This window comes from Schistocerca nitens, unplaced genomic scaffold (assembly GCF_023898315.1).
Source record: "Schistocerca nitens isolate TAMUIC-IGC-003100 unplaced genomic scaffold, iqSchNite1.1 HiC_scaffold_333, whole genome shotgun sequence".
In the NCBI taxonomy this organism is placed as follows: Eukaryota; Metazoa; Arthropoda; class Insecta; order Orthoptera; family Acrididae; genus Schistocerca; species Schistocerca nitens.
The window spans coordinates 79,482-97,936 of NW_026045867.1; the positions used below are offsets into that span (position 1 = coordinate 79,482).

General features: G+C 52.5%; 37 non-coding genes across 37 annotated transcripts; 29 read left to right on the forward strand and 8 right to left on the reverse strand.

The window, feature by feature from the left end:
* Nucleotides 1–584: 584 nt before the first annotated feature.
* Nucleotides 585–656, reverse strand: Trnag-ucc (transfer RNA glycine (anticodon UCC)). Its single transcript has one exon. It is a non-coding gene; the product is annotated as a tRNA-Gly (tRNA).
* A 330-nt stretch (nt 657–986) lies between these two features.
* On the forward strand, nt 987–1,057 carry Trnag-gcc (transfer RNA glycine (anticodon GCC)). The gene has a single exon. It is a non-coding gene; the product is annotated as a tRNA-Gly (tRNA).
* Nucleotides 1,058–1,355: 298 nt separating this feature from the next.
* Nucleotides 1,356–1,428, forward strand: Trnam-cau (transfer RNA methionine (anticodon CAU)). The gene has a single exon. It is a non-coding gene; the product is annotated as a tRNA-Met (tRNA).
* A 453-nt stretch (nt 1,429–1,881) lies between these two features.
* Trnae-uuc (transfer RNA glutamic acid (anticodon UUC)) lies at nt 1,882–1,953 on the forward strand. The gene has a single exon. It is a non-coding gene; the product is annotated as a tRNA-Glu (tRNA).
* A 256-nt stretch (nt 1,954–2,209) lies between these two features.
* Trnai-aau (transfer RNA isoleucine (anticodon AAU)) lies at nt 2,210–2,283 on the forward strand. The gene has a single exon. It is a non-coding gene; the product is annotated as a tRNA-Ile (tRNA).
* A 766-nt stretch (nt 2,284–3,049) lies between these two features.
* On the reverse strand, nt 3,050–3,121 carry Trnag-ucc (transfer RNA glycine (anticodon UCC)). Its single transcript has one exon. It is a non-coding gene; the product is annotated as a tRNA-Gly (tRNA).
* A 330-nt stretch (nt 3,122–3,451) lies between these two features.
* On the forward strand, nt 3,452–3,522 carry Trnag-gcc (transfer RNA glycine (anticodon GCC)). Its single transcript has one exon. It is a non-coding gene; the product is annotated as a tRNA-Gly (tRNA).
* Nucleotides 3,523–3,820: 298 nt separating this feature from the next.
* On the forward strand, nt 3,821–3,893 carry Trnam-cau (transfer RNA methionine (anticodon CAU)). Its single transcript has one exon. It is a non-coding gene; the product is annotated as a tRNA-Met (tRNA).
* A 453-nt stretch (nt 3,894–4,346) lies between these two features.
* Nucleotides 4,347–4,418, forward strand: Trnae-uuc (transfer RNA glutamic acid (anticodon UUC)). The gene has a single exon. It is a non-coding gene; the product is annotated as a tRNA-Glu (tRNA).
* Nucleotides 4,419–4,674: 256 nt separating this feature from the next.
* Trnai-aau (transfer RNA isoleucine (anticodon AAU)) lies at nt 4,675–4,748 on the forward strand. Its single transcript has one exon. It is a non-coding gene; the product is annotated as a tRNA-Ile (tRNA).
* A 766-nt stretch (nt 4,749–5,514) lies between these two features.
* Nucleotides 5,515–5,586, reverse strand: Trnag-ucc (transfer RNA glycine (anticodon UCC)). Its single transcript has one exon. It is a non-coding gene; the product is annotated as a tRNA-Gly (tRNA).
* Nucleotides 5,587–5,916: 330 nt separating this feature from the next.
* Trnag-gcc (transfer RNA glycine (anticodon GCC)) lies at nt 5,917–5,987 on the forward strand. The gene has a single exon. It is a non-coding gene; the product is annotated as a tRNA-Gly (tRNA).
* A 298-nt stretch (nt 5,988–6,285) lies between these two features.
* Trnam-cau (transfer RNA methionine (anticodon CAU)) lies at nt 6,286–6,358 on the forward strand. Its single transcript has one exon. It is a non-coding gene; the product is annotated as a tRNA-Met (tRNA).
* A 453-nt stretch (nt 6,359–6,811) lies between these two features.
* Trnae-uuc (transfer RNA glutamic acid (anticodon UUC)) lies at nt 6,812–6,883 on the forward strand. Its single transcript has one exon. It is a non-coding gene; the product is annotated as a tRNA-Glu (tRNA).
* A 256-nt stretch (nt 6,884–7,139) lies between these two features.
* On the forward strand, nt 7,140–7,213 carry Trnai-aau (transfer RNA isoleucine (anticodon AAU)). Its single transcript has one exon. It is a non-coding gene; the product is annotated as a tRNA-Ile (tRNA).
* Nucleotides 7,214–7,979: 766 nt separating this feature from the next.
* Nucleotides 7,980–8,051, reverse strand: Trnag-ucc (transfer RNA glycine (anticodon UCC)). Its single transcript has one exon. It is a non-coding gene; the product is annotated as a tRNA-Gly (tRNA).
* A 330-nt stretch (nt 8,052–8,381) lies between these two features.
* Nucleotides 8,382–8,452, forward strand: Trnag-gcc (transfer RNA glycine (anticodon GCC)). Its single transcript has one exon. It is a non-coding gene; the product is annotated as a tRNA-Gly (tRNA).
* Nucleotides 8,453–8,750: 298 nt separating this feature from the next.
* Trnam-cau (transfer RNA methionine (anticodon CAU)) lies at nt 8,751–8,823 on the forward strand. Its single transcript has one exon. It is a non-coding gene; the product is annotated as a tRNA-Met (tRNA).
* A 453-nt stretch (nt 8,824–9,276) lies between these two features.
* Trnae-uuc (transfer RNA glutamic acid (anticodon UUC)) lies at nt 9,277–9,348 on the forward strand. Its single transcript has one exon. It is a non-coding gene; the product is annotated as a tRNA-Glu (tRNA).
* A 256-nt stretch (nt 9,349–9,604) lies between these two features.
* On the forward strand, nt 9,605–9,678 carry Trnai-aau (transfer RNA isoleucine (anticodon AAU)). The gene has a single exon. It is a non-coding gene; the product is annotated as a tRNA-Ile (tRNA).
* A 768-nt stretch (nt 9,679–10,446) lies between these two features.
* On the reverse strand, nt 10,447–10,518 carry Trnag-ucc (transfer RNA glycine (anticodon UCC)). The gene has a single exon. It is a non-coding gene; the product is annotated as a tRNA-Gly (tRNA).
* Nucleotides 10,519–10,848: 330 nt separating this feature from the next.
* Nucleotides 10,849–10,919, forward strand: Trnag-gcc (transfer RNA glycine (anticodon GCC)). The gene has a single exon. It is a non-coding gene; the product is annotated as a tRNA-Gly (tRNA).
* A 298-nt stretch (nt 10,920–11,217) lies between these two features.
* Nucleotides 11,218–11,290, forward strand: Trnam-cau (transfer RNA methionine (anticodon CAU)). Its single transcript has one exon. It is a non-coding gene; the product is annotated as a tRNA-Met (tRNA).
* Nucleotides 11,291–11,743: 453 nt separating this feature from the next.
* Nucleotides 11,744–11,815, forward strand: Trnae-uuc (transfer RNA glutamic acid (anticodon UUC)). The gene has a single exon. It is a non-coding gene; the product is annotated as a tRNA-Glu (tRNA).
* Nucleotides 11,816–12,071: 256 nt separating this feature from the next.
* Nucleotides 12,072–12,145, forward strand: Trnai-aau (transfer RNA isoleucine (anticodon AAU)). The gene has a single exon. It is a non-coding gene; the product is annotated as a tRNA-Ile (tRNA).
* Nucleotides 12,146–12,913: 768 nt separating this feature from the next.
* Nucleotides 12,914–12,985, reverse strand: Trnag-ucc (transfer RNA glycine (anticodon UCC)). Its single transcript has one exon. It is a non-coding gene; the product is annotated as a tRNA-Gly (tRNA).
* A 330-nt stretch (nt 12,986–13,315) lies between these two features.
* On the forward strand, nt 13,316–13,386 carry Trnag-gcc (transfer RNA glycine (anticodon GCC)). The gene has a single exon. It is a non-coding gene; the product is annotated as a tRNA-Gly (tRNA).
* A 298-nt stretch (nt 13,387–13,684) lies between these two features.
* Nucleotides 13,685–13,757, forward strand: Trnam-cau (transfer RNA methionine (anticodon CAU)). The gene has a single exon. It is a non-coding gene; the product is annotated as a tRNA-Met (tRNA).
* A 453-nt stretch (nt 13,758–14,210) lies between these two features.
* Nucleotides 14,211–14,282, forward strand: Trnae-uuc (transfer RNA glutamic acid (anticodon UUC)). Its single transcript has one exon. It is a non-coding gene; the product is annotated as a tRNA-Glu (tRNA).
* A 256-nt stretch (nt 14,283–14,538) lies between these two features.
* On the forward strand, nt 14,539–14,612 carry Trnai-aau (transfer RNA isoleucine (anticodon AAU)). Its single transcript has one exon. It is a non-coding gene; the product is annotated as a tRNA-Ile (tRNA).
* Nucleotides 14,613–15,378: 766 nt separating this feature from the next.
* Nucleotides 15,379–15,450, reverse strand: Trnag-ucc (transfer RNA glycine (anticodon UCC)). Its single transcript has one exon. It is a non-coding gene; the product is annotated as a tRNA-Gly (tRNA).
* A 330-nt stretch (nt 15,451–15,780) lies between these two features.
* Nucleotides 15,781–15,851, forward strand: Trnag-gcc (transfer RNA glycine (anticodon GCC)). The gene has a single exon. It is a non-coding gene; the product is annotated as a tRNA-Gly (tRNA).
* Nucleotides 15,852–16,149: 298 nt separating this feature from the next.
* Nucleotides 16,150–16,222, forward strand: Trnam-cau (transfer RNA methionine (anticodon CAU)). The gene has a single exon. It is a non-coding gene; the product is annotated as a tRNA-Met (tRNA).
* A 453-nt stretch (nt 16,223–16,675) lies between these two features.
* Nucleotides 16,676–16,747, forward strand: Trnae-uuc (transfer RNA glutamic acid (anticodon UUC)). Its single transcript has one exon. It is a non-coding gene; the product is annotated as a tRNA-Glu (tRNA).
* A 256-nt stretch (nt 16,748–17,003) lies between these two features.
* Nucleotides 17,004–17,077, forward strand: Trnai-aau (transfer RNA isoleucine (anticodon AAU)). The gene has a single exon. It is a non-coding gene; the product is annotated as a tRNA-Ile (tRNA).
* Nucleotides 17,078–17,843: 766 nt separating this feature from the next.
* Trnag-ucc (transfer RNA glycine (anticodon UCC)) lies at nt 17,844–17,915 on the reverse strand. The gene has a single exon. It is a non-coding gene; the product is annotated as a tRNA-Gly (tRNA).
* A 330-nt stretch (nt 17,916–18,245) lies between these two features.
* On the forward strand, nt 18,246–18,316 carry Trnag-gcc (transfer RNA glycine (anticodon GCC)). The gene has a single exon. It is a non-coding gene; the product is annotated as a tRNA-Gly (tRNA).
* Nucleotides 18,317–18,455: the final 139 nt, after the last annotated feature.

The following is an 18,455-nucleotide window of genomic DNA, read 5'->3' on the forward strand; positions in this document are numbered from 1 at the left end:
GCGCGACGCTGGGCGTTGTCAGTGCTTGGGCGGGTGACCGCCTGCGAACGCAGGGCACTGTCGACAGTTTCAATTCGTATTTCTCTTTCCTCTTCGCTTTCGGAGCTGCAGCGCTATTCGGTCATGGGCACTGGCGCCACGTTTTGCCTCTCGGTATGCCAAGTCGCGCCGTGCGGCCACAGTGTAATGAAGGAGCGTGTTGTAAAACACGCAACAAAGAAAGAAAGGAAGGATGGAAGGAAGGAAGGAAGGAATGAATGTACTAGTAATAAAACTGAATTTGTATGACAGAACATGTATAATCACACAATGATAACAGGCAGCGGGTCTTTACCTGAGGCATAAGTAATGTTGTGCCCGCCTCGCCATACCTCTCTCAGTCGTTTCGCGTGCTTGTCCTTTTGATATAGGCCGATTGGAGAGCGTCAGCTCTCGCGTCAGCCGAGCAAAGTCGAGACAAGTCGAGACTCAAGGGGAATCGACGCACACACTATAGGGTGGCCTGCAGCGACTAAGAGGGGGAAAGAAACATTAATTTAAGGACGCGTGGCAAAAGTACTCGTACGCAAAAGTAAAAAGCCGGCTGCGGTGGCCGGGAATCGAACCCGGATCAACTGCTTGGAAGGCAACTATGCTGACCATTACACCACCACCGCACAGTTTCCTTCCGCGCACGCCGCGCTGTGTCTGCTTCCCGCCTGTCGGCGGCGGCTCAAGGTGGTCGTAGCTGTAGGCGCATTACGGGGTGGGCGAGCGCACCCAGACAGCGTCTCGACGCACATTTCGCGTCCTTTGGCAAGAGTCGTCGCGTGCGTGCGCCGCACGAGTACTTAGACGATCGCATTCTGGCGTCATTTTTAAGCAGTGCAGTGCAGGATTCAGCGTCTGTAGCATTCTCTCGAGAGGATGCGACGGCGCTGGACGGTAGTCCCACTTTCCCTTCAGGCGTCTCCGCGGAAAGCACCAGGAAGCTGTTAACTAGCTGAGCATCGGTGGTTCAGTGGTAGAATGCTCGCCTGCCACGCGGGCGGCCCGGGTTCGATTCCCGGCCGATGCATCATTTTCTTTTTTCTCCGATAATGGTGCCGCGTGTGTTTCGCACTCGAACTGCGTGAGCCATGAGAATGAACCGCGGGATTCCGTGTGGAAAGAACCAAACATGCAGCGCGCACGACTTGTCGTTTGGGCGCTTGCGTGCTATTGTACGTACTGGCGTCGGCCTAGCATAGCAAGTTGCCTGTCGCGCCGGGAATGCACGTGTAGCAACGGAAAAAAGTTAGCCAGGAAGTGCAGATAGACTCTCCTCCACTGGTATTCGGTACTTACAGAGATTCCAGAGGGTGCGGCGATCACCTGCCTCGGTAGCGCAGTAGGCAGCGCGTAAGTCTCATAATCTTAAGGTCGTGAGTTCGATCCTCACCCGGGGCATTTAATTTACTTTCGTTCACAGCTAAATTGACGGCTCTGCGGTTGCGAAGGAGCGAAACACTTTGTAGTTCGTTATGCACAAGGCTTCAACGACTCAGCGTGAAAATGTTCACTTCCCGTTATTACTACTTGCAGTTCCTTTCTAATTTTTTTAGAAAAATGTACTAGTAGTAAAACTGAATTTCGTATGATGTAACATATAAAGTCACACAATGTACGACCTGCTATATAATGACAGGCAGCAGGTCTTTAGTAGCAAAATAAGTAAATAAATATTACTACTTACAGGTTTGGTTTCCCTCCTACCCCAGTAACAACGAGACCAAAAGCAATGGTTTGTGACTGTTGCCATGCGCGCCTCGGCATGGTCGCGCGAAAAGATGCTCGCAAACAGGGAAAGTGCGACACGGAGAGCGAGTGGACGGCGTGTAAGCACGATGGAATATGCGCGCGTCCGGTGTGGTCTAGTGGCTAGGATACCTGGCTTTCACCCAGGAGGCCCGGGTTCGATTCCCGGTACCGGAACGGAATTTTTTCGGAACAAATCACGACAAGTTTTGACCGTGCGAAATGCTGTTTCACGTCCTCCTCGCATTATAGCTACTGGTTCGCAAACGTCAGCCGAAAACAGTCGAGAGAAACGGGCACGCAATGAAATTACTAAGAGCAGCGGAATAAAGGGAGGAGAGACGCTGGTCCACTGTTGGACTGCTGCATAGAAATGTTACATGGCAATACGCACAGCAATTGCCGCAAAGCGATGGAAGTCTCTTTGCACCGAGGCCCGTTAGCTCAGTTGGTTAGAGCGTCGTGCTAATAACGCGAAGGTCGTGGGTTCGATCCCCCCACGGGCCACTACGATTTTACTATTTCAAAAAGGCAACGCCGATTTCCCCGGGGAAGCATGGTGACAAAGAAATCGTCACATTGTTGTGGGAGCTGCTAGGGGACCCGAACGCGACGTGTCGGGACGCGCTAAAACACTTCACTGGTCACAGCACGCTGAACACACAGTTTCTCGTCCGATCACCGCTACTGCGCGACGCTGGGCGTTGTCAGTGCTTGGGCGGGTGACCGCCTGCGAACGCAGGGCACTGTCGACAGTTTCAATTCGTATTTCTCTTTCCTCTTCGCTTTCGGAGCTGCAGCGCTATTCGGTCATGGGCACTGGCGCCACGTTTTGCCTCTCGGTATGCCAAGTCGCGCCGTGCGGCCACAGTGTAATGAAGGAGCGTGTTGTAAAACACGCAACAAAGAAAGAAAGGAAGGATGGAAGGAAGGAAGGAAGGAATGAATGTACTAGTAATAAAACTGAATTTGTATGACAGAACATGTATAATCACACAATGATAACAGGCAGCGGGTCTTTACCTGAGGCATAAGTAATGTTGTGCCCGCCTCGCCATACCTCTCTCAGTCGTTTCGCGTGCTTGTCCTTTTGATATAGGCCGATTGGAGAGCGTCAGCTCTCGCGTCAGCCGAGCAAAGTCGAGACAAGTCGAGACTCAAGGGGAATCGACGCACACACTATAGGGTGGCCTGCAGCGACTAAGAGGGGGAAAGAAACATTAATTTAAGGACGCGTGGCAAAAGTACTCGTACGCAAAAGTAAAAAGCCGGCTGCGGTGGCCGGGAATCGAACCCGGATCAACTGCTTGGAAGGCAACTATGCTGACCATTACACCACCACCGCACAGTTTCCTTCCGCGCACGCCGCGCTGTGTCTGCTTCCCGCCTGTCGGCGGCGGCTCAAGGTGGTCGTAGCTGTAGGCGCATTACGGGGTGGGCGAGCGCACCCAGACAGCGTCTCGACGCACATTTCGCGTCCTTTGGCAAGAGTCGTCGCGTGCGTGCGCCGCACGAGTACTTAGACGATCGCATTCTGGCGTCATTTTTAAGCAGTGCAGTGCAGGATTCAGCGTCTGTAGCATTCTCTCGAGAGGATGCGACGGCGCTGGACGGTAGTCCCACTTTCCCTTCAGGCGTCTCCGCGGAAAGCACCAGGAAGCTGTTAACTAGCTGAGCATCGGTGGTTCAGTGGTAGAATGCTCGCCTGCCACGCGGGCGGCCCGGGTTCGATTCCCGGCCGATGCATCATTTTCTTTTTTCTCCGATAATGGTGCCGCGTGTGTTTCGCACTCGAACTGCGTGAGCCATGAGAATGAACCGCGGGATTCCGTGTGGAAAGAACCAAACATGCAGCGCGCACGACTTGTCGTTTGGGCGCTTGCGTGCTATTGTACGTACTGGCGTCGGCCTAGCATAGCAAGTTGCCTGTCGCGCCGGGAATGCACGTGTAGCAACGGAAAAAAGTTAGCCAGGAAGTGCAGATAGACTCTCCTCCACTGGTATTCGGTACTTACAGAGATTCCAGAGGGTGCGGCGATCACCTGCCTCGGTAGCGCAGTAGGCAGCGCGTAAGTCTCATAATCTTAAGGTCGTGAGTTCGATCCTCACCCGGGGCATTTAATTTACTTTCGTTCACAGCTAAATTGACGGCTCTGCGGTTGCGAAGGAGCGAAACACTTTGTAGTTCGTTATGCACAAGGCTTCAACGACTCAGCGTGAAAATGTTCACTTCCCGTTATTACTACTTGCAGTTCCTTTCTAATTTTTTTAGAAAAATGTACTAGTAGTAAAACTGAATTTCGTATGATGTAACATATAAAGTCACACAATGTACGACCTGCTATATAATGACAGGCAGCAGGTCTTTAGTAGCAAAATAAGTAAATAAATATTACTACTTACAGGTTTGGTTTCCCTCCTACCCCAGTAACAACGAGACCAAAAGCAATGGTTTGTGACTGTTGCCATGCGCGCCTCGGCATGGTCGCGCGAAAAGATGCTCGCAAACAGGGAAAGTGCGACACGGAGAGCGAGTGGACGGCGTGTAAGCACGATGGAATATGCGCGCGTCCGGTGTGGTCTAGTGGCTAGGATACCTGGCTTTCACCCAGGAGGCCCGGGTTCGATTCCCGGTACCGGAACGGAATTTTTTCGGAACAAATCACGACAAGTTTTGACCGTGCGAAATGCTGTTTCACGTCCTCCTCGCATTATAGCTACTGGTTCGCAAACGTCAGCCGAAAACAGTCGAGAGAAACGGGCACGCAATGAAATTACTAAGAGCAGCGGAATAAAGGGAGGAGAGACGCTGGTCCACTGTTGGACTGCTGCATAGAAATGTTACATGGCAATACGCACAGCAATTGCCGCAAAGCGATGGAAGTCTCTTTGCACCGAGGCCCGTTAGCTCAGTTGGTTAGAGCGTCGTGCTAATAACGCGAAGGTCGTGGGTTCGATCCCCCCACGGGCCACTACGATTTTACTATTTCAAAAAGGCAACGCCGATTTCCCCGGGGAAGCATGGTGACAAAGAAATCGTCACATTGTTGTGGGAGCTGCTAGGGGACCCGAACGCGACGTGTCGGGACGCGCTAAAACACTTCACTGGTCACAGCACGCTGAACACACAGTTTCTCGTCCGATCACCGCTACTGCGCGACGCTGGGCGTTGTCAGTGCTTGGGCGGGTGACCGCCTGCGAACGCAGGGCACTGTCGACAGTTTCAATTCGTATTTCTCTTTCCTCTTCGCTTTCGGAGCTGCAGCGCTATTCGGTCATGGGCACTGGCGCCACGTTTTGCCTCTCGGTATGCCAAGTCGCGCCGTGCGGCCACAGTGTAATGAAGGAGCGTGTTGTAAAACACGCAACAAAGAAAGAAAGGAAGGATGGAAGGAAGGAAGGAAGGAATGAATGTACTAGTAATAAAACTGAATTTGTATGACAGAACATGTATAATCACACAATGATAACAGGCAGCGGGTCTTTACCTGAGGCATAAGTAATGTTGTGCCCGCCTCGCCATACCTCTCTCAGTCGTTTCGCGTGCTTGTCCTTTTGATATAGGCCGATTGGAGAGCGTCAGCTCTCGCGTCAGCCGAGCAAAGTCGAGACAAGTCGAGACTCAAGGGGAATCGACGCACACACTATAGGGTGGCCTGCAGCGACTAAGAGGGGGAAAGAAACATTAATTTAAGGACGCGTGGCAAAAGTACTCGTACGCAAAAGTAAAAAGCCGGCTGCGGTGGCCGGGAATCGAACCCGGATCAACTGCTTGGAAGGCAACTATGCTGACCATTACACCACCACCGCACAGTTTCCTTCCGCGCACGCCGCGCTGTGTCTGCTTCCCGCCTGTCGGCGGCGGCTCAAGGTGGTCGTAGCTGTAGGCGCATTACGGGGTGGGCGAGCGCACCCAGACAGCGTCTCGACGCACATTTCGCGTCCTTTGGCAAGAGTCGTCGCGTGCGTGCGCCGCACGAGTACTTAGACGATCGCATTCTGGCGTCATTTTTAAGCAGTGCAGTGCAGGATTCAGCGTCTGTAGCATTCTCTCGAGAGGATGCGACGGCGCTGGACGGTAGTCCCACTTTCCCTTCAGGCGTCTCCGCGGAAAGCACCAGGAAGCTGTTAACTAGCTGAGCATCGGTGGTTCAGTGGTAGAATGCTCGCCTGCCACGCGGGCGGCCCGGGTTCGATTCCCGGCCGATGCATCATTTTCTTTTTTCTCCGATAATGGTGCCGCGTGTGTTTCGCACTCGAACTGCGTGAGCCATGAGAATGAACCGCGGGATTCCGTGTGGAAAGAACCAAACATGCAGCGCGCACGACTTGTCGTTTGGGCGCTTGCGTGCTATTGTACGTACTGGCGTCGGCCTAGCATAGCAAGTTGCCTGTCGCGCCGGGAATGCACGTGTAGCAACGGAAAAAAGTTAGCCAGGAAGTGCAGATAGACTCTCCTCCACTGGTATTCGGTACTTACAGAGATTCCAGAGGGTGCGGCGATCACCTGCCTCGGTAGCGCAGTAGGCAGCGCGTAAGTCTCATAATCTTAAGGTCGTGAGTTCGATCCTCACCCGGGGCATTTAATTTACTTTCGTTCACAGCTAAATTGACGGCTCTGCGGTTGCGAAGGAGCGAAACACTTTGTAGTTCGTTATGCACAAGGCTTCAACGACTCAGCGTGAAAATGTTCACTTCCCGTTATTACTACTTGCAGTTCCTTTCTAATTTTTTTAGAAAAATGTACTAGTAGTAAAACTGAATTTCGTATGATGTAACATATAAAGTCACACAATGTACGACCTGCTATATAATGCCAGGCAGCAGGTCTTTAGTAGCAAAATAAGTAAATAAATATTACTACTTACAGGTTTGGTTTCCCTCCTACCCCAGTAACAACGAGACCAAAAGCAATGGTTTGTGACTGTTGCCATGCGCGCCTCGGCATGGTCGCGCGAAAAGATGCTCGCAAACAGGGAAAGTGCGACACGGAGAGCGAGTGGACGGCGTGTAAGCACGATGGAATATGCGCGCGTCCGGTGTGGTCTAGTGGCTAGGATACCTGGCTTTCACCCAGGAGGCCCGGGTTCGATTCCCGGTACCGGAACGGAATTTTTTCGGAACAAATCACGACAAGTTTTGACCGTGCGAAATGCTGTTTCACGTCCTCCTCGCATTATAGCTACTGGTTCGCAAACGTCAGCCGAAAACAGTCGAGAGAAACGGGCACGCAATGAAATTACTAAGAGCAGCGGAATAAAGGGAGGAGAGACGCTGGTCCACTGTTGGACTGCTGCATAGAAATGTTACATGGCAATACGCACAGCAATTGCCGCAAAGCGATGGAAGTCTCTTTGCACCGAGGCCCGTTAGCTCAGTTGGTTAGAGCGTCGTGCTAATAACGCGAAGGTCGTGGGTTCGATCCCCCCACGGGCCACTACGATTTTACTATTTCAAAAAGGCAACGCCGATTTCCCCGGGGAAGCATGGTGACAAAGAAATCGTCACATTGTTGTGGGAGCTGCTAGGGGACCCGAACGCGACGTGTCGGGACGCGCTAAAACACTTCACTGGTCACAGCACGCTGAACACACAGTTTCTCGTCCGATCACCGCTACTGCGCGACGCTGGGCGTTGTCAGTGCTTGGGCGGGTGACCGCCTGCGAACGCAGGGCACTGTCGACAGTTTCAATTCGTATTTCTCTTTCCTCTTCGCTTTCGGAGCTGCAGCGCTATTCGGTCATGGGCACTGGCGCCACGTTTTGCCTCTCGGTATGCCAAGTCGCGCCGTGCGGCCACAGTGTAATGAAGGAGCGTGTTGTAAAACACGCAACAAAGAAAGAAAGGAAGGATGGAAGGAAGGAAGGAAGGAATGAATGTACTAGTAATAAAACTGAATTTGTATGACAGAACATGTATAATCACACAATGATAACAGGCAGCGGGTCTTTACCTGAGGCATAAGTAATGTTGTGCCCGCCTCGCCATACCTCTCTCAGTCGTTTCGCGTGCTTGTCCTTTTGATATAGGCCGATTGGAGAGCGTCAGCTCTCGCGTCAGCCGAGCAAAGTCGAGACAAGTCGAGACTCAAGGGGAATCGACGCACACACTATAGGGTGGCCTGCAGCGACTAAGAGGGGGAAAGAAACATTAATTTAAGGACGCGTGGCAAAAGTACTCGTACGCAAAAGTAAAAAGCCGGCTGCGGTGGCCGGGAATCGAACCCGGATCAACTGCTTGGAAGGCAACTATGCTGACCATTACACCACCACCGCACAGTTTCCTTCCGCGCACGCCGCGCTGTGTCTGCTTCCCGCCTGTCGGCGGCGGCTCAAGGTGGTCGTAGCTGTAGGCGCATTACGGGGTGGGCGAGCGCACCCAGACAGCGTCTCGACGCACATTTCGCGTCCTTTGGCAAGAGTCGTCGCGTGCGTGCGCCGCACGAGTACTTAGACGATCGCATTCTGGCGTCATTTTTAAGCAGTGCAGTGCAGGATTCAGCGTCTGTAGCATTCTCTCGAGAGGATGCGACGGCGCTGGACGGTAGTCCCACTTTCCCTTCAGGCGTCTCCGCGGAAAGCACCAGGAAGCTGTTAACTAGCTGAGCATCGGTGGTTCAGTGGTAGAATGCTCGCCTGCCACGCGGGCGGCCCGGGTTCGATTCCCGGCCGATGCATCATTTTCTTTTTTCTCCGATAATGGTGCCGCGTGTGTTTCGCACTCGAACTGCGTGAGCCATGAGAATGAACCGCGGGATTCCGTGTGGAAAGAACCAAACATGCAGCGCGCACGACTTGTCGTTTGGGCGCTTGCGTGCTATTGTACGTACTGGCGTCGGCCTAGCATAGCAAGTTGCCTGTCGCGCCGGGAATGCACGTGTAGCAACGGAAAAAAGTTAGCCAGGAAGTGCAGATAGACTCTCCTCCACTGGTATTCGGTACTTACAGAGATTCCAGAGGGTGCGGCGATCACCTGCCTCGGTAGCGCAGTAGGCAGCGCGTAAGTCTCATAATCTTAAGGTCGTGAGTTCGATCCTCACCCGGGGCATTTAATTTACTTTCGTTCACAGCTAAATTGACGGCTCTGCGGTTGCGAAGGAGCGAAACACTTTGTAGTTCGTTATGCACAAGGCTTCAACGACTCAGCGTGAAAATGTTCACTTCCCGTTATTACTACTTGCAGTTCCTTTCTAATTTTTTTAGAAAAATGTACTAGTAGTAAAACTGAATTTCGTATGATGTAACATATAAAGTCACACAATGTACGACCTGCTATATAATGACAGGCAGCAGGTCTTTAGTAGCAAAATAAGTAAATAAATATTACTACTTACAGGTTTGGTTTCCCTCCTACCCCAGTAACAACGAGACCAAAAGCAATGGTTTGTGACTGTTGCCATGCGCGCCTCGGCATGGTCGCGCGAAAAGATGCTCGCAAACAGGGAAAGTGCGACACGGAGAGCGAGTGGACGGCGTGTAAGCACGATGGAATATGCGCGCGTCCGGTGTGGTCTAGTGGCTAGGATACCTGGCTTTCACCCAGGAGGCCCGGGTTCGATTCCCGGTACCGGAACGGAATTTTTTCGGAACAAATCACGACAAGTTTTGACCGTGCGAAATGCTGTTTCACGTCCTCCTCGCATTATAGCTACTGGTTCGCAAACGTCAGCCGAAAACAGTCGAGAGAAACGGGCACGCAATGAAATTACTAAGAGCAGCGGAATAAAGGGAGGAGAGACGCTGGTCCACTGTTGGACTGCTGCATAGAAATGTTACATGGCAATACGCACAGCAATTGCCGCAAAGCGATGGAAGTCTCTTTGCACCGAGGCCCGTTAGCTCAGTTGGTTAGAGCGTCGTGCTAATAACGCGAAGGTCGTGGGTTCGATCCCCCCACGGGCCACTACGATTTTACTATTTCAAAAAGGCAACGCCGATTTCCCCGGGGAAGCATGGTGACAAAGAAATCGTCACATTGTTGTGGGAGCTGCTAGGGGACCCGAACGCGACGTGTCGGGACGCGCTAAAACACTTCACTGGTCACAGCACGCTGAACACACAGTTTCTCGTCCGATCACCGCTACTGCGCGACGCTGGGCGTTGTCAGTGCTTGGGCGGGTGACCGCCTGCGAACGCAGGGCACTGTCGACAGTTTCAATTCGTATTTCTCTTTCCTCTTCGCTTTCGGAGCTGCAGCGCTATTCGGTCATGGGCACTGGCGCCACGTTTTGCCTCTCGGTATGCCAAGTCGCGCCGTGCGGCCACAGTGTAATGAAGGAGCGTGTTGTAAAACACGCAACAAAGAAAGAAAGGAAGGAAGGATGGAAGGAAGGAAGGAAGGAAGGAATGAATGTACTAGTAATAAAACTGAATTTGTATGACAGAACATGTATAATCACACAATGATAACAGGCAGCGGGTCTTTACCTGAGGCATAAGTAATGTTGTGCCCGCCTCGCCATACCTCTCTCAGTCGTTTCGCGTGCTTGTCCTTTTGATATAGGCCGATTGGAGAGCGTCAGCTCTCGCGTCAGTCGAGACAAGTCGAGACTCAAGGGGAATCGACACACACACACACTATGGGGTGGCCTGCAGCGACTAAGAGGGGGAAAGAAACATTAATTTAAGGACGCGTGGCAAAAGTACTCGTACGCAAAAGTAAAAAGCCGGCTGCGGTGGCCGGGAATCGAACCCGGATCAACTGCTTGGAAGGCAACTATGCTGACCATTACACCACCACCGCACAGTTTCCTTCCGCGCACGCCGCGCTGTGTCTGCTTCCCGCCTGTCGGCGGCGGCTCAAGGTGGTCGTAGCTGTAGGCGCATTACGGGGTGGGCGAGCGCACCCAGACAGCGTCTCGACGCACATTTCGCGTCCTTTGGCAAGAGTCGTCGCGTGCGTGCGCCGCATGAGTACTTAGACGATCGCATTCTGGCGTCATTTTTAAGCAGTGCAGTGCAGGATTCAGCGTCTGTAGCATTCTCTCGAGAGGATGCGACGGCGCTGGACGGTAGTCCCACTTTCCCTTCAGGCGTCTCCGCGGAAAGCACCAGGAAGCTGTTAACTAGCTGAGCATCGGTGGTTCAGTGGTAGAATGCTCGCCTGCCACGCGGGCGGCCCGGGTTCGATTCCCGGCCGATGCATCATTTTCTTTTTTCTCCGATAATGGTGCCGCGTGTGTTTCGCACTCGAACTGCGTGAGCCATGAGAATGAACCGCGGGATTCCGTGTGGAAAGAACCAAACATGCAGCGCGCACGACTTGTCGTTTGGGCGCTTGCGTGCTATTGTACGTACTGGCGTCGGCCTAGCATAGCAAGTTGCCTGTCGCGCCGGGAATGCACGTGTAGCAACGGAAAAAAGTTAGCCAGGAAGTGCAGATAGACTCTCCTCCACTGGTATTCGGTACTTACAGAGATTCCAGAGGGTGCGGCGATCACCTGCCTCGGTAGCGCAGTAGGCAGCGCGTAAGTCTCATAATCTTAAGGTCGTGAGTTCGATCCTCACCCGGGGCATTTAATTTACTTTCGTTCACAGCTAAATTGACGGCTCTGCGGTTGCGAAGGAGCGAAACACTTTGTAGTTCGTTATGCACAAGGCTTCAACGACTCAGCGTGAAAATGTTCACTTCCCGTTATTACTACTTGCAGTTCCTTTCTAATTTTTTTAGAAAAATGTACTAGTAGTAAAACTGAATTTCGTATGATGTAACATATAAAGTCACACAATGTACGACCTGCTATATAATGACAGGCAGCAGGTCTTTAGTAGCAAAATAAGTAAATAAATATTACTACTTACAGGTTTGGTTTCCCTCCTACCCCAGTAACAACGAGACCAAAAGCAATGGTTTGTGACTGTTGCCATGCGCGCCTCGGCATGGTCGCGCGAAAAGATGCTCGCAAACAGGGAAAGTGCGACACGGAGAGCGAGTGGACGGCGTGTAAGCACGATGGAATATGCGCGCGTCCGGTGTGGTCTAGTGGCTAGGATACCTGGCTTTCACCCAGGAGGCCCGGGTTCGATTCCCGGTACCGGAACGGAATTTTTTCGGAACAAATCACGACAAGTTTTGACCGTGCGAAATGCTGTTTCACGTCCTCCTCGCATTATAGCTACTGGTTCGCAAACGTCAGCCGAAAACAGTCGAGAGAAACGGGCACGCAATGAAATTACTAAGAGCAGCGGAATAAAGGGAGGAGAGACGCTGGTCCACTGTTGGACTGCTGCATAGAAATGTTACATGGCAATACGCACAGCAATTGCCGCAAAGCGATGGAAGTCTCTTTGCACCGAGGCCCGTTAGCTCAGTTGGTTAGAGCGTCGTGCTAATAACGCGAAGGTCGTGGGTTCGATCCCCCCACGGGCCACTACGATTTTACTATTTCAAAAAGGCAACGCCGATTTCCCCGGGGAAGCATGGTGACAAAGAAATCGTCACATTGTTGTGGGAGCTGCTAGGGGACCCGAACGCGACGTGTCGGGACGCGCTAAAACACTTCACTGGTCACAGCACGCTGAACACACAGTTTCTCGTCCGATCACCGCTACTGCGCGACGCTGGGCGTTGTCAGTGCTTGGGCGGGTGACCGCCTGCGAACGCAGGGCACTGTCGACAGTTTCAATTCGTATTTCTCTTTCCTCTTCGCTTTCGGAGCTGCAGCGCTATTCGGTCATGGGCACTGGCGCCACGTTTTGCCTCTCGGTATGCCAAGTCGCGCCGTGCGGCCACAGTGTAATGAAGGAGCGTGTTGTAAAACACGCAACAAAGAAAGAAAGGAAGGAAGGATGGAAGGAAGGAAGGAAGGAAGGAATGAATGTACTAGTAATAAAACTGAATTTGTATGACAGAACATGTATAATCACACAATGATAACAGGCAGCGGGTCTTTACCTGAGGCATAAGTAATGTTGTGCCCGCCTCGCCATACCTCTCTCAGTCGTTTCGCGTGCTTGTCCTTTTGATATAGGCCGATTGGAGAGCGTCAGCTCTCGCGTCAGTCGAGACAAGTCGAGACTCAAGGGGAATCGACACACACACACACTATGGGGTGGCCTGCAGCGACTAAGAGGGGGAAAGAAACATTAATTTAAGGACGCGTGGCAAAAGTACTCGTACGCAAAAGTAAAAAGCCGGCTGCGGTGGCCGGGAATCGAACCCGGATCAACTGCTTGGAAGGCAACTATGCTGACCATTACACCACCACCGCACAGTTTCCTTCCGCGCACGCCGCGCTGTGTCTGCTTCCCGCCTGTCGGCGGCGGCTCAAGGTGGTCGTAGCTGTAGGCGCATTACGGGGTGGGCGAGCGCACCCAGACAGCGTCTCGACGCACATTTCGCGTCCTTTGGCAAGAGTCGTCGCGTGCGTGCGCCGCATGAGTACTTAGACGATCGCATTCTGGCGTCATTTTTAAGCAGTGCAGTGCAGGATTCAGCGTCTGTAGCATTCTCTCGAGAGGATGCGACGGCGCTGGACGGTAGTCCCACTTTCCCTTCAGGCGTCTCCGCGGAAAGCACCAGGAAGCTGTTAACTAGCTGAGCATCGGTGGTTCAGTGGTAGAATGCTCGCCTGCCACGCGGGCGGCCCGGGTTCGATTCCCGGCCGATGCATCATTTTCTTTTTTCTCCGATAATGGTGCCGCGTGTGTTTCGCACTCGAACTGCGTGAGCCATGAGAATGAACCGCGGGATTCCGTGTGGAAAGAACCAAACATGCAGCGCGCACGACTTGTCGTTTGGGCGCTTGCGTGCTATTGTACGTACTGGCGTCGGCCTAGCATAGCAAGTTGCCTGTCGCGCCGGGAATGCACGTGTAGCAACGGAAAAAAGTTAGCCAGGAAGTGCAGATAGACTCTCCTCCACTGGTATTCGGTACTTACAGAGATTCCAGAGGGTGCGGCGATCACCTGCCTCGGTAGCGCAGTAGGCAGCGCGTAAGTCTCATAATCTTAAGGTCGTGAGTTCGATCCTCACCCGGGGCATTTAATTTACTTTCGTTCACAGCTAAATTGACGGCTCTGCGGTTGCGAAGGAGCGAAACACTTTGTAGTTCGTTATGCACAAGGCTTCAACGACTCAGCGTGAAAATGTTCACTTCCCGTTATTACTACTTGCAGTTCCTTTCTAATTTTTTTAGAAAAATGTACTAGTAGTAAAACTGAATTTCGTATGATGTAACATATAAAGTCACACAATGTACGACCTGCTATATAATGCCAGGCAGCAGGTCTTTAGTAGCAAAATAAGTAAATAAATATTACTACTTACAGGTTTGGTTTCCCTCCTACCCCAGTAACAACGAGACCAAAAGCAATGGTTTGTGACTGTTGCCATGCGCGCCTCGGCATGGTCGCGCGAAAAGATGCTCGCAAACAGGGAAAGTGCGACACGGAGAGCGAGTGGACGGCGTGTAAGCACGATGGAATATGCGCGCGTCCGGTGTGGTCTAGTGGCTAGGATACCTGGCTTTCACCCAGGAGGCCCGGGTTCGATTCCCGGTACCGGAACGGAATTTTTTCGGAACAAATCACGACAAGTTTTGACCGTGCGAAATGCTGTTTCACGTCCTCCTCGCATTATAGCTACTGGTTCGCAAACGTCAGCCGAAAACAGTCGAGAGAAACGGGCACGCAATGAAATTACTAAGAGCAGCGGAATAAAGGGAGGAGAGACGCTGGTCCACTGTTGGACTGCTGCATAGAAATGTTACATGGCAATACGCACAGCAATTGCCGCAAAGCGATGGAAGTCTCTTTGCACCGAGGCCCGTTAGCTCAGTTGGTTAGAGCGTCGTGCTAATAACGCGAAGGTCGTGGGTTCGATCCCCCCACGGGCCACTACGATTTTACTATTTCAAAAAGGCAACGCCGATTTCCCCGGGGAAGCATGGTGACAAAGAAATCGTCACATTGTTGTGGGAGCTGCTAGGGGACCCGAACGCGACGTGTCGGGACGCGCTAAAACACTTCACTGGTCACAGCACGCTGAACACACAGTTTCTCGTCCGATCACCGCTACTGCGCGACGCTGGGCGTTGTCAGTGCTTGGGCGGGTGACCGCCTGCGAACGCAGGGCACTGTCGACAGTTTCAATTCGTATTTCTCTTTCCTCTTCGCTTTCGGAGCTGCAGCGCTATTCGGTCATGGGCACTGGCGCCACGTTTTGCCTCTCGGTATGCCAAGTCGCGCCGTGCGGCCACAGTGTAATGAAGGAGCGTGTTGTAAAACACGCAACAAAGAAAGAAAGGAAGGATGGAAGGAAGGAAGGAAGGAATGAATGTACTAGTAATAAAACTGAATTTGTATGACAGAACATGTATAATCACACAATGATAACAGGCAGCGGGTCTTTACCTGAGGCATAAGTAATGTTGTGCCCGCCTCGCCATACCTCTCTCAGTCGTTTCGCGTGCTTGTCCTTTTGATATAGGCCGATTGGAGAGCGTCAGCTCTCGCGTCAGCCGAGCAAAGTCGAGACAAGTCGAGACTCAAGGGGAATCGACGCACACACTATAGGGTGGCCTGCAGCGACTAAGAGGGGGAAAGAAACATTAATTTAAGGACGCGTGGCAAAAGTACTCGTACGCAAAAGTAAAAAGCCGGCTGCGGTGGCCGGGAATCGAACCCGGATCAACTGCTTGGAAGGCAACTATGCTGACCATTACACCACCACCGCACAGTTTCCTTCCGCGCACGCCGCGCTGTGTCTGCTTCCCGCCTGTCGGCGGCGGCTCAAGGTGGTCGTAGCTGTAGGCGCATTACGGGGTGGGCGAGCGCACCCAGACAGCGTCTCGACGCACATTTCGCGTCCTTTGGCAAGAGTCGTCGCGTGCGTGCGCCGCACGAGTACTTAGACGATCGCATTCTGGCGTCATTTTTAAGCAGTGCAGTGCAGGATTCAGCGTCTGTAGCATTCTCTCGAGAGGATGCGACGGCGCTGGACGGTAGTCCCACTTTCCCTTCAGGCGTCTCCGCGGAAAGCACCAGGAAGCTGTTAACTAGCTGAGCATCGGTGGTTCAGTGGTAGAATGCTCGCCTGCCACGCGGGCGGCCCGGGTTCGATTCCCGGCCGATGCATCATTTTCTTTTTTCTCCGATAATGGTGCCGCGTGTGTTTCGCACTCGAACTGCGTGAGCCATGAGAATGAACCGCGGGATTCCGTGTGGAAAGAACCAAACATGCAGCGCGCACGACTTGTCGTTTGGGCGCTTGCGTGCTATTGTACGTACTGGCGTCGGCCTAGCATAGCAAGTTGCCTGTCGCGCCGGGAATGCACGTGTAGCAACGGAAAAAAGTTAGCCAGGAAGTGCAGATAGACTCTCCTCCACTGGTATTCGGTACTTACAGAGATTCCAGAGGGTGCGGCGATCACCTGCCTCGGTAGCGCAGTAGGCAGCGCGTAAGTCTCATAATCTTAAGGTCGTGAGTTCGATCCTCACCCGGGGCATTTAATTTACTTTCGTTCACAGCTAAATTGACGGCTCTGCGGTTGCGAAGGAGCGAAACACTTTGTAGTTCGTTATGCACAAGGCTTCAACGACTCAGCGTGAAAATGTTCACTTCCCGTTATTACTACTTGCAGTTCCTTTCTAATTTTTTTAGAAAAATGTACTAGTAGTAAAACTGAATTTCGTATGATGTAACATATAAAGTCACACAATGTACGACCTGCTATATAATGACAGGCAGCAGGTCTTTAGTAGCAAAATAAGTAAATAAATATTACTACTTACAGGTTTGGTTTCCCTCCTACCCCAGTAACAACGAGACCAAAAGCAATGGTTTGTGACTGTTGCCATGCGCGCCTCGGCATGGTCGCGCGAAAAGATGCTCGCAAACAGGGAAAGTGCGACACGGAGAGCGAGTGGACGGCGTGTAAGCACGATGGAATATGCGCGCGTCCGGTGTGGTCTAGTGGCTAGGATACCTGGCTTTCACCCAGGAGGCCCGGGTTCGATTCCCGGTACCGGAACGGAATTTTTTCGGAACAAATCACGACAAGTTTTGACCGTGCGAAATGCTGTTTCACGTCCTCCTCGCATTATAGCTACTGGTTCGCAAACGTCAGCCGAAAACAGTCGAGAGAAACGGGCACGCAATGAAATTACTAAGAGCAGCGGAATAAAGGGAGGAGAGACGCTGGTCCACTGTTGGACTGCTGCATAGAAATGTTACATGGCAATACGCACAGCAATTGCCGCAAAGCGATGGAAGTCTCTTTGCACCGAGGCCCGTTAGCTCAGTTGGTTAGAGCGTCGTGCTAATAACGCGAAGGTCGTGGGTTCGATCCCCCCACGGGCCACTACGATTTTACTATTTCAAAAAGGCAACGCCGATTTCCCCGGGGAAGCATGGTGACAAAGAAATCGTCACATTGTTGTGGGAGCTGCTAGGGGACCCGAACGCGACGTGTCGGGACGCGCTAAAACACTTCACTGGTCACAGCACGCTGAACACACAGTTTCTCGTCCGATCACCGCTACTGCGCGACGCTGGGCGTTGTCAGTGCTTGGGCGGGTGACCGCCTGCGAACGCAGGGCACTGTCGACAGTTTCAATTCGTATTTCTCTTTCCTCTTCGCTTTCGGAGCTGCAGCGCTATTCGGTCATGGGCACTGGCGCCACGTTTTGCCTCTCGGTATGCCAAGTCGCGCCGTGCGGCCACAGTGTAATGAAGGAGCGTGTTGTAAAACACGCAACAAAGAAAGAAAGGAAGGATGGAAGGAAGGAAGGAAGGAATGAATGTACTAGTAATAAAACTGAATTTGTATGACAGAACATGTATAATCACACAATGATAACAGGCAGCGGGTCTTTACCTGAGGCATAAGTAATGTTGTGCCCGCCTCGCCATACCTCTCTCAGTCGTTTCGCGTGCTTGTCCTTTTGATATAGGCCGATTGGAGAGCGTCAGCTCTCGCGTCAGCCGAGCAAAGTCGAGACAAGTCGAGACTCAAGGGGAATCGACGCACACACTATAGGGTGGCCTGCAGCGACTAAGAGGGGGAAAGAAACATTAATTTAAGGACGCGTGGCAAAAGTACTCGTACGCAAAAGTAAAAAGCCGGCTGCGGTGGCCGGGAATCGAACCCGGATCAACTGCTTGGAAGGCAACTATGCTGACCATTACACCACCACCGCACAGTTTCCTTCCGCGCACGCCGCGCTGTGTCTGCTTCCCGCCTGTCGGCGGCGGCTCAAGGTGGTCGTAGCTGTAGGCGCATTACGGGGTGGGCGAGCGCACCCAGACAGCGTCTCGACGCACATTTCGCGTCCTTTGGCAAGAGTCGTCGCGTGCGTGCGCCGCACGAGTACTTAGACGATCGCATTCTGGCGTCATTTTTAAGCAGTGCAGTGCAGGATTCAGCGTCTGTAGCATTCTCTCGAGAGGATGCGACGGCGCTGGACGGTAGTCCCACTTTCCCTTCAGGCGTCTCCGCGGAAAGCACCAGGAAGCTGTTAACTAGCTGAGCATCGGTGGTTCAGTGGTAGAATGCTCGCCTGCCACGCGGGCGGCCCGGGTTCGATTCCCGGCCGATGCATCATTTTCTTTTTTCTCCGATAATGGTGCCGCGTGTGTTTCGCACTCGAACTGCGTGAGCCATGAGAATGAACCGCGGGATTCCGTGTGGAAAGAACCAAACATGCAGCGCGCACGACTTGTCGTTTGGGCGCTTGCGT